The 11947-nt window shown below is 45.1% G+C and overlaps 1 protein-coding gene across 6 annotated transcripts in view; it reads left to right on the top strand.

The window, feature by feature from the left end:
- The window catches only part of SAP30 (Sin3A associated protein 30), an 82691-nt gene extending 72115 nt beyond the window's left edge, over positions 1–10576 (top strand). For 2 of the 6 annotated variants that reach the window (XR_014076516.1, XR_014076499.1), the window contains exon 7: positions 8636–10576. The gene's annotated coding sequence lies outside the window, so the exon portion shown is untranslated. Of the gene's footprint in view, positions 1–6471; positions 6646–8635 lie in introns of all 6 variants that reach the window. The other 4 variants (XR_014076504.1, XR_014076500.1, XR_014076519.1 and 1 more) reach the window with 4 other exon arrangements.
- The last annotated feature ends 1371 nt before the right edge of the window (positions 10577–11947 follow it).

Genomic DNA, 11947 nt, shown 5'->3' on the forward strand with positions numbered 1-11947 from the left:
AAATTTTTAAATAATTTTTAAAATTTTTGTTTATTTATTTTTATTTGGCTGTGCTGGGTCTTTGTTACCACACAGTTTTTCTCAGGTGCAGCCAGGAGGCTACTCTCTAGTTGTGGTGTGCAGGCTTCCCATGGTGGTGGCTTCTCTTGTTGCAGAGCACAAGCTCTAGGGTGCTGGGCTTCAGTAGTTGCAGCTCATGAGCTTAGGTTGCCCCACAGCATGTGGAATCTTCCTGGAGCAGGGATCAAATCCGTGTTCCCTGCACTGGCACAGGGATTCCTAACCATCAGGGAAGTCCTATAGTAAATATATTTTTAAAATTTCACCCTTTTATTTTCTAGTATGATTCATGTCAGTAATACAACTAACAAAACCTCTTCAGGGTACTCAGTATTTTTAAAGAGTGTAAAGGGGTCCAGAACCACAAACTTGAAAATATACTTTGGGAAACATGAAAATACTGGAAATACAATGTCAGGGGTACAAAGCAGAACACTGAAATGGACGTGCAGTGACTCCAACTATGTGAAAATATATGTGCACAGAAAAGGAATAGGATGAAACTATAAAATAACAATAATTTAGGTGATTTAAGTTTTATTTTCATAAAATTTCCAACTTTTCTACAATAAAAATGTTTTGCTCCTATAATCAGGAAGGATAGAATTTCAGTTCCAACCACAGAGCATATATTTATCTGCCTTCTAACAGTGGCAGCCACCAAAAGAGCATCATGTTTTCATTTTATTAGTTGTGTAAAAGGATTTAATGTGCCTGACTCTAAGACAGGGAGATTTTTAAATAAAGAAACTTTCCCAAATCAAATTAAAGCATTTCTTTCTGGTAGTTCCCTTAGGAGGTGATAAACTTATTCAAATGACATTTTTGGGGCTCCTGTTGAAGAATTGGACTTCCTTTGTGGCTCAGACAGTAAAGAATCTGCCTACAATACAGGAGACCCAAGTTCAATCCCTGGGTTAGGATGATCCCCTGGAGAAGGAAATGGCAACCCACTCTAGTATTATTGCCTGGAGAACCCCATGGACAGGAGCCTGGTGGGCTCCAGTCCACGGGGTGGCAAAGAGTTGGACACAACTGAGGGACTAAACAACAATAACAACAAATTGAAGAATTGTCTATGAAGAAATGGTCAGCCACAGAAGAAATGGTCTCCTATCTCTATAGAGATACAGCTTTCTCTCTCCTCCCTCCTCTGACAGCTTCAGCTAACAGTTTGTATGCTTGTTGACACTGACCTTGAAAGCTATTGTGAAGGCCCATAGGGCCACCTACAGGGGAGGAGCCCAGAAGAGCCGCCAGTCTCCTTATAAAAGCAAGTCTCTTTGGAGCTAGCCTAGGTTACTTGGCTGTACTCTACAAAGGAGGATTAAAAGAAAGCAAGGGGAACTTCCCTGGTGGTGCAGTGGCTAAGACTCCATGCTCCCAATGCAGGCAGCCTGGGTTTGATCCCCAGTCAGGGAACTAGATCCCACGTGCTGCAGCTAAGACCTGGCACAGCCAAATAAATAAATACAAATATTTTTTTAAAATAACATGAGGAATTAATTACACTTTCCTTTTTATCCCTACTCAGTACAGAGTGCCATACTGAGCACAAAGCAAAGGCTCAATTAACTTATGTTAATGGCAGCCTCTATGCCATCCTAGGGTCATTCGAGCTGTGGACTGGATTGTCTGTGTTGACATCGCTCAGCTAAAGAGAAGCTGAGAGTTATCAGCTTGTTTAGACTCAAAGATGATTCCGCTTTCCCCAATAACCTAAAACTCAGTCTCCTACTGGGGTGACCACTTCAGCATTCTTAATAATGCAACTTCACTCCGTCTTAGTCTGACCTGACTTCTCCAGCTAAGCCTATTCACCCAAGGCCAACCAAAGCTGGATAGAGGTGTCTGCTGGCCTGGCCATCTGACCTCTGCCATGTATCACTGTCCTGCAGATGAACAAGTCCGAACAAAGGGACAGACTGCACAAAGACAGGGCCCTGAACATATAATTTTCACGGAGAGTTTGGCCTCTGGCTTACCCGTCAACTCCTTTTAAAGAATGACTGATTCTCAGGTTGAATCATCTCCTCTCTTTTGCCTGCAACGTACAGAAAGATAAACCAACCAGCCCAATGTGACTCTCTTCAGAACCAAGTTTTCTGCCAGGATTCAGGTGCTGGAAAACTCATGTCCCTTGAAAAGAAGCCCCAGCAAAATGAAGACTTATTTGTATTTATTTTTGCATTTGGAGAGGGAGGGCGATGTCATCCATGTCTTAGACACATCTTAATTTGCGGATTTTTTCTTCTAAGACTCTCCTAATTGGATGAAAGTACGCCGGGGCTGATTTATGGATCTCCGGAGGTGCCAGGCATCACTTCACATGTGCACAGCTGCTCCACAGCAGTTTAACTTGGCGGATGGTGCAAGCCTTGGAATTGTGTCATCTATTTGTACATGCTTACAACAGCCTCCTTGTGCAGGTTCTTCAAGAATCCTTGCAGGCATGGTCGAGACTGGGCGTTGAAGGAGTCTCACGGAGTGATTTATCCTATTGGGAGGCTTTCAGAGTTTCCAGAATGAAGGATGAGATAGCGTTCTGTGCCATGGATTCAGTTCCCCAGAGAATTAGAGAGATGGGCTGAGGTGGAGAGGCTGCCAGAATGCGAGGCCTCAATCCCACAGTGGTTGTGGTTTCAGTGGTCATCCAGCCAATGCTGGAAGTGTCACTGTGCACAACAGGCTCACTTCCATTCTGATGTGTCACAGGGAAGCAGCTAAAAGCAGGGGCATGGGTCGGGGTGGTGATGTCGTGTGAGTCACCACAGGTATAAATAACTTGAGAAGCTCTATTGACGATAGAGGATCTGGCCTCCACAGTAGCTAACAAGGCTATCTTCAAACTCAAAGGGCCTGAGTTCTGGCCCTGATGTCCTTTGTAGTCAAGGATGATACTGCGGACACTGTGTTTCTCCCTGTAGCCAAGTGTGGCTGAAAATACCCGGGTGACAGATGATAAGGTCTTTCTGTGGGGCGGGGGGTGGGATGGGGCATGGAGAGCTTGTGTGGGGTCTGTGTGTGGGCCTCCCAGCACTCAGCTCAGCTTGTCACAGAGCATCAGGACTCCATCTGCAGGAACTCAGCAACCCTGGCCTCAGCCCCTTGGCTCCAATGGCCCACAAATGTCTCCACTGTTGAGCAACTTTCCCTGGGTCCTGTGACCAGGGATTTCCCCTCCTACCTGGCCACTTGCTGTTCCATGTGCCCATGCTGGGCAGGCAGGCTGGGGCCAGCTTTCTTGCTACACTGCTCTCAGGGGGTGGGGGGAGAGGCCTTTGAGGTGGGCTGGGTCCTTTGGCAGCTTTGTTGATGGCTGGTTTTATTTTGCCACTTCAGCACTGATTTGTTCCCAACCTTTAAGGCTGAAAGGACTTCCCCCCTTTCTCAGTGTCTCATGTCTTAGACCAGGGAATGCAGAGGCAGTGCTTTGGGCTAAGATGTGCCTCTCCTGTCGGTAGACTTAAGTGGATCCTTACATAGTTTATGGCCTTAAAAAAACGGTACCATACCAGCCTATTTTCAAAATCCTTTTAAGGTTAGAAATTCCTAAAGGCTAATCTCAGAAACCTAGTAATGGATTCACAAGCCACCGACAGAGCTCACGTGAGGCCCAGGCAGCACTGGTGGCTTCAGCCAATGGCAGGCACTGAGTGGCTCCTTTTTACTTCGCCTCTTTGGCAAATAAAAATCTTTTCACATGTGGGTTCAAGATGGGATTAGGAAAGATAGGAAAAGAGCTTCTTGGTGGTGCCTTAGCCTTGAAATCTCCTACAGGAGGAACTGCAAACTATCTTGAACAGGGGAAGTCCAAGAATCTTACTAGCTCCTTAACTGTTGAGCATTCTTCCTCAAGAAGTATCTGAACTGAGGGCAGCTTTGGGCATAAGAAAGTTGTGATGAGGATGGATGAGATGAGAGGGCGGGGGCTGAGACCTACCCCGGCCAATAGGCTTCCGTGGAAGGGGAAAACAACCAAGTGCCTCCACGAGCAGCAAAGGGACACCAAGTGTCCAAGAAGGGTCTTCTCAGGAGGGAGAAGGAACCTGGAATTAGGAGACAGAGGAACTGAAAACAGACTTTGTCTGCTTCACGATCTTGTCTCTTTGGTTTGAGGTCATCCAAGAGTCCCATCCGACACAGTGTTTGAAGCTGTTTCTCCAGGGCATATCTCTGAATCAGCTTTCATCTCTTCCTGGTCCTATGAGGATGCTGGAAGTGAGGCCTCCCCAAGTCTCCAGCACATGAAGCAGTGGTCTCTGATCTTGTAGATATTCTTTTTTTTTTTTTGAGAAACTAGGAGGAATGGGATTGAGGGTAACAAGCATCTAGTATATTTTGTTATTCCCATTTTGTAGATGAGGAAACTGAAGTTTGGTTATGAAGCCAGGCTCACGTGAGAGCAAACAGCAAAGCTGGGATGTAAACTGGAGCCATCTACCAGGGGTGAGCAGGTTGGCAAGTCAGCCCAAGTCAAGGAGCCCCTGCATTTGACATTGGCAGCTCTATGTCAGAACCCTAGACTTCTCTCTAAAGTCCTGACCAAGAACTCCAGGAAAACATTAAGTTCTCCTCATGGTGTCTGAGAAGGAAATAGTTCCTCTGAGATCCTCCTTCTCCAAGGAAGATCCTAGTAGGTTTGGGTTGATAGACCCCCAGGAAGTCACTGGTAATAGAGGCTGACACCCCTATAAAATCAATCTATGCCCAGTAGGCTGAGCCCTTGGTTTCCTTTTTTCCATTGGATTTCTGTCAGGAATCCCAACTTCACGGCTTGTGACATGATGGGGCCCTTCTAGTTACAGAGCTCTTCCTCATGAATTGCTCGGTCAAACCTCAAAGCCCATGTATCATTCCTTCTCTGTCAGGTGAGGACATGGAGGCAGAATGTCCATGCATTCCTGACAGCAGCACAGCTAGGACCCCAGGGACTGGGGCTAGAATCTAGAACACGAGTGTTCTTAGCACTGCCCCGCCCTGCTCCTTCTCCACATCCTATGGAAGGGTTTATTGAGGACCACGCTTCTGCACAAGGCAGACAATGGCAGCAGTGGTCACCCGAAGGCAAGGTCCTAGGGTGTGGTGCTGGTGGGGTTAGCCCGAGAAATTAAAATCAGGGCTGACTGGGGTACAACAGGAAGGATGCCAAGGTTGGCAGCCAGACCAGCCTGAATTGGGCAGTGCTGGCAGCATACAGTGTTACGAAACATTTTCAAAGTACCTAAGACATCTTTTTTAAGGTGATAAAATTTCTATGTTCAAAGTGTTAGAAAATATTTCAAACAAGCCATTCCTAAGTAGGATGAGGTAACTATTGCTAAGACATACTATTCACATGTGTAAGAGTAAGTTCTTCATAAAATTGAACTGAATTCACTCATTTAAAATGGGTTTGCTCTTGGGTTGCATGGAGACATGCATGTGATTTAATTGTAGCCCTCACTTTTCAACGTTTTGACTGTCAAACAGTCATAGGATGGCACCTTTCCTAGGAAACGTGATTTATAATATACTCTATACTTAGTGAAAATTGAATTTGTGTATTAGTTAGGATTAGATTACTAAAAGATCCAAAACAGCAGTGGTTTAAAGAAAATAGTTTATTTTTCTCTCATGAAAAGAGGTCAGGAGTCTGTTCATGGATGGTTTGGTGGCTTCCTAGTGTCAAGGGCTTCTCCTCCTATCTTGTTACTCACTATGCATGAATTCTATTTTCAAATTCACCTCATGGCTCAATATGGCTGCTGGAGTGCCAACAATTATATCTGCAGTCCAGGGAGCAAAAAGAAAAAGGGAGCAAGAATGAAGGAACATTCTCTTCCATTTCCACTTATGTCTCCTTGGCTAGAACTCCATGATTTTCCAGGTCTGGCTACAAAGCAGACTGAGAAATGTATGATTTTAGCTAGCCATAATGTTCTCAGCTAAAACAATAGTTAGGATTATTTTTACAAAGAAAAATAGTGAGAAAAAATATTTAGTGGCAATTAGGAGTCTATACCACAGCTTGATTCTGGAACCTATTCCCTTCCTCTTGTTCTCTAGGCTCCAACACTTGTTCCTTGCCCACATGCATTTAGATTTCCAGCGTTAAGGTCCTGTTGAGAACTGTGGAATGTCTGAGATTCTCCCCTACTTGTGAGTGAGGAGCCAGCATGCCAGTGTCCTGGGTGCTGGCAGGAGACACAGGGCCCTGGGTCAGAGATAAACGCTTAGTTACAGCAACAGTCTGAGTGCCAGTCTTTTCTTGTGGCAGCTCCCAGCCTCAGTCCCCATAGGGTGACAGCTGCACAGCAGCAGGTGGCATTACAGGAGAGGCATTCTGAGCTCAAGGAAATCAAAGGTTGTCTGGTGAGAAGTGAGGCTGCTGGCCTTCTGCAGAGGGAAACTCCATCTCTGTACTTCCAGGCCGTCCACTGTGAGGCATCCTTGTGAAGACAGTCCATCCAGAACACCAGTGTCAGCGTCTCTGCCTGCAAGATGTCAGACAGAGGAGAGGCCGTGGGGAACAAAGACCGATGTAACACAGTACATGTGGAGCAAGTCACCAGGAAAGAAGCACCAGACACTTGCCAGCCTCTTGTGAGTGGGCAGAGCTCTGGGAGCTGTGGGGGAAGGAAGGGCGAGGCTGGACCTCGAGCCAGGAGCGGCTCCGCCCCACGTGCAGATGTGCAGATGGGGGCGATGCTTCACAAACCTGCCCGTGTCCTGAGGAGTATGTGGAAGTTACACCTACTCTCCGTGGACAGATGGAGTCAGGTTCTGCTCATCCTGTGTGTCCTGTTGGCCCTCTGTCCCACCCCTCAGCATCCTCTCGTCTCCCTGAAGGAATTCTTGTGCTCTGAGTGAAAGCATATCTCCTGTATAAGGTCTGTGTTTCTGAATTCAGGGGGCCATAGGTTGCCCTGGATTCTAGGGTTCCCTGGCAGGGCATAAGGGTCCACCAGGGACAGACCATTGCTGGTCTGGGACTGGAATACCCTCTGGATTCCCTCAGGGGAACAAGAATTTCAGGAACCCTCACAGCCCTCAGGATGACAGGACTCACTGAGGTGACCTGAGCTCAGAGCTGAAAGTGCTCCTAATAGGTTGTTAGGGGCTGGGGTGTAGCTGGGGGAGTACAGCCATCCTGACCCTGTTTTGGGGAAGTTTGACTTAGCAGCAGCAGCAGCAGCAAAAGCATACAAGTGAGTCCAGTCAGGAAAACAAAAAGCAGGTAAGCAACTGTTTAGTGCTCCACTTGTGCTATGGAAGTAACATGCAAGTCATGTATGGAGTTTTAAATGTTTTAGTATGTAGTTGCTGAGTCGTGACTGACTCTTTCGCAACTCCATGGACTGTAGCCCATCAAGTTCCTATGTCCACAGGATTTCCCAGGCAAGAATACTGGAGTGGGTTGCCATTTCCTCCTCCAGGGGATCTTCCAGACCCAAGGATCAAACCCGTGTCTCCTGCATTGGCAGGCAGATTCTTTACCTGCTGAGCCACTGGGGAAGCCCATAAATCTTTTTGTAGCCGTATCAAAAATATGAAAAATAGTTTAAATTAATTTTAATATTATATTTTATTTAACCCAATATACTGAAAATGTGATCAGTTTAGTATGCAGTCAATATAAAATTATTTGAGAAATAGTTCACATTTTACGCTAGTCTTCCTAGTGTGGCATGCATTTTATACCTACGTTGAGTCTCAATTCAGACAAGTCACATTCAACGGTTCAATAACCATTTGAGGGTTGTGGCTTCCATACCAGACAGTAAAGGCTTAGTCCAAGATTATGTGGCGTGTGTGTGTGTGTGGAGTGTGTGTGTGGTGTCAGTGGTGCTTGACACAGAGAATACAGGTACTGTCCTGACCTTGTCTTCTGTGTGTGGGATAAGTGCTCTGTTTTCCCAGGTGTGTAGGGTGTCCTTTTCTTGTCCTTACATCTTCCTCTGCGCACTGGAAAATCAGCTATAGGGGAGACTTGGTGCTTGCTACCTTAGAGCCAGGCCCACATCCGGCTGGCTTAAAGAACATTTATGGATGAAATGGCCAATCTGAAGTTAAAAAAAAAAAAGGTTGTGGGGAGACAGGTTAAAAAGAGAAGAGGAAGCAGGAGGAGGAGAAAACCTTGTAAACTGCAGAATGCACTATGCTGCTGCTGCTGCTAAGTCACTTCAGTCGTGTCCAACTCTGTGCGACCCCATAGAGGGCAGCCCACCAGGCTCCGCTGTCCCTGGGATTCTCCAGGCAAGAACACTGGAGTGGGTTGCCATTTCCTTCTCCAATGCATGAAAGTGAAAAGGGAAAGTGAAGTCGCTCAGTCGTGTCCGACTCTTCGTGACCCCATGGACTGCAGCCTACCAGGCTCCTCCGTCCACGGGATTTTCCAGGCAACAGTACTGGAGTGGGGTGCCATTGCCTTCTCCGAGAATACACTATACTTGCGGTCAAATGAAACAAATTCTTTACTTGGTACATAGACTTGTCCTAGGCAGTGTGCTCGAAGGGAGAATTCCCAAGAAGCAGTGAGAGGTTCGGAGTCATTCATCAACTTAATCATGATCTATTTTCTTGCCTTGAACAGCGCCAGCTGGAATATGTTACATTCTATCCCCGGAAGGGAATCCAAGGAACAATTCCCAGCAAGCAATTGTTCAGTGTGCAGAGAGTAAAAACCTCCAAGGCCTTTCATTAGACGTTTCACAAGATTTTTCCATCACCTTCCACCTAGAGCAGTACAGTGTAGCACTGTTAGTTGCTCAGTGGTGTCTGACTCTTTGCGACCCCACAAACTGTAGCCTGCCAGGCTCCTCTGTCCATGGGATTCTCCAGGCAAGAATACTGGAGTGGATTGCCATTCCCTTCTCCAGAGCATTTTCCTGACCCAGGGATCGAACCCAGGTCTCTTGCATTGTAGGCAGATTCCTTGCCATCTGAGCTACAGGGAAGAGCCACCTAGAGACATATAGTCAAATGGGAAAATTAGGACTGGAACCTAATACAATTTGGGACCCAATGCTGTGTTGGTGTGAGGAGAGACCCAGACTCCAATCAGAAGGCAATTTGAGTTTTGGTACAAGATATTCACTTAGGGCAGGATTCCCTGGCGGCTCAGAAGGTGAAGAGGAAGATGGAAAAAACAAGGCAGCCCTGGTAAATACCCAACACAAACATGGAACAGTACAAATACTTAACTCAGCCCCTGTCCCAGGTACCTGACATAAGTGGTTGGCCTAATGATATTTTAGCATTCAACTCTGCAATATGTGACAAAATAATGGAATTAATATGCAAAACTATAAAAATGTAGTGAACTGTATATTGTGAATTGAACTGTACACTGTGAACTTGAAAAAATGAACATCAATTTGAGGGCTATGACAGACTTAAAATGTATAATTCTGAAATATTATATTCATTCACTTTATTTGAGATTTTAAGAAAATGCCAATATTTTATTTGACTCACAGACCTGATGTAGCCACCTTAACCATGAATGTCCACAGGAGAAGAAATGAACTGAGCCTATAAACTAGTTTCTCTACTTTCTGAACTATTATCAGCTATGAGTTCTCCCCCTCTTCCAAATGTGGGCCTGATATTAATACTACAGAGGGGTAGTATCTATACACATATGTATCTAAAATTCCAGGAAGCTGGGAATTTTCTGGATCATGTGGACTAACAAAAAATTTCTCATGGAATACACAATGAATTGAAGCAATGCTTTAAAATTTTTTTCTTAATTATAATTTATCAAGTTAATGTAGTCTATTCTTTATTTGGATGTGAGTAAACAGTCTACTGACAAAAGGTATTTTCCTGTTGTACTAAAGAATCACATGACCCAGTTTTTGGCATTGGTCTAGAATCTAGGCATTATTGTATTATGCAAAAGAATCACTAGAATTTAACCTAATTGACTATTCAAGTCTCTACAGATTAAAAGTCAGTGAATCCACCCAGGAGACAAGCCAGCACAGGTGCACAGCAGTTGACCCATAACCTGCCAGCTGTTGCCTTTTGGGTTCATGTGACTGAGAGGAAGGTGGAAAAGCCCGAATTTGTTGACAAAAACTGCTAGTCGCCAAAGGCTAGAATTTTTTTTGCCTTGGATTATTTTGGGAGAACCCTGCCAACAATTTCATAAAGATAACTTGGATATTTGCCTATAATTCTTGTAACCCCTCCCAGCTGGAGCTAAGTATTAGCATTAAAACACTCCTGTTAAAATGGTCCTCTAAGGTTCAGTGTCTCTATGCTGCCTTAATCTGCTCCCAGTTCCACTTCATCTGAATTCCCAAAGCCACACGTGTTCTTCTATTCCAGTGCTGTGGAGTCACATCAAGTCAGCCAAGCCAGCAAGCTTGCGAGTTGGAAAAGAACATTTTGAAATCATCGAAAAAGAACATGTTTTTTAATTACAAGAGGGTGGGGGATGAGGAGATTTCTCCCCAAATAATTGAACCCAAATGAACTAAGGCTTTGTAAAAATGGAATTATTAAAAAAATCAATAGTGTTCAATAATTATTTCAGTGATGTCTACATGGTAAGTCAGTGCGCCCTACGTATTATTTTAGGCCAATAGGCCCACAAACTCCTCCCACTTATCCCTCACTGATGAAAATCTATCCATAGTGTGTGCTATGTGCCAAGCACATGGGTGAGTATCGAGACAATGCTCTGTGTAAGGGCGATAACGCTGCTCTGAGAGCCATTCTCTGAGCTCCAACCAGACAAGGACAGCCACCCGATGCCCTTGCATCTCTCCCACTGACACTCTTACATAACCCAGAAGGAGACCGAGACTTAAAATGTCCTTAGAGTATTCCATGGCTCTCCCCTTTTCAACTGGCAGACATCAGAGAAAGACCCTGACTGTGGAGAGCCCAGCACACTAATGACACAAAGCATGACTTGAAAGTGGATGCATCTCTATTTTGAAACCCACTGATAAACACAAACTTTGCAGATAAAACAACAGTAATGGAGAACAGAAGGCAGTTGCTAGGGGTCGATGGGAAGGAGGGAGCTGATGGCAAAGGGCAGCAGCGGGAGCTTTCTGTGGGATGGAGTGGTTGCTTCTGTGTCCTTATAGTGGTGCTTCTATGACTCTGTGCATCTCTCAAAATTTACAGAAATGTACACACACAAAATGAATTGTACCATATGCACATTAACAGTAAACTCAAAGAAAAGAGACTGACCCCTCTACACTGTTGGTAGAAATGTCATTTGGTACAGCCACTATGGAGAACAGTATGGAGGTCCTTAAAACTCTGTGTGATCCGGCAATCCCACTCCTGGGCATATATCCAGACAAAACTCTTAATTCGAAAGGATACGTGCCCACCAGTGTTCACAGCAGCACTATTCACAATAGCCAAGATATGGAAGCAACCTAAAGGTCTATCAACAAATGAATGGATAAAGAAGATGTGGTATATATGTACAATAGAAAATAACTCAGACATCAAAAAGAATGAAATTTTGCCATCTGCAGCAACACAGATAGACCGATGAAGATAAACATTCAATAGAGGTACTGGACAAGAATAAGACTCTGTCTCCTGAAAAACAGCAAGAGCGAGAACTCTCTGCCCCCAGAGACAGAGTAAGCAGTGACAGCACAGGGCAAGACCCTATTCCAACCAGGCCTGTCAAATCAGGCGATGAGCCTGACCCACCTGTGTATTTCCAGCGCCATGTTTTGCTCAGAGTAGGTGCTTACAATGTCTTGTTTTACCTGAAGTGTTGGGAGTAGAAGGCTTCTGGCAGGCACATACAGAGCAGCGACTCGGAGTATCCCCAGTGCAGTGATCCATGTAACTTAGAGTTAATTCTGCCACCGTGTGTAAACAAAGACTGCCCAAGGTATTTTCATTTCGTTTAGTT

This window comes from Giraffa tippelskirchi, chromosome 1, assembly GCF_054371585.1.
Source record: "Giraffa tippelskirchi isolate mGirTip1 chromosome 1, T2T-mGirTip1v1.2.pri, whole genome shotgun sequence".
Lineage (NCBI taxonomy): Eukaryota > Metazoa > Chordata > Mammalia > Artiodactyla > Giraffidae > Giraffa > Giraffa tippelskirchi.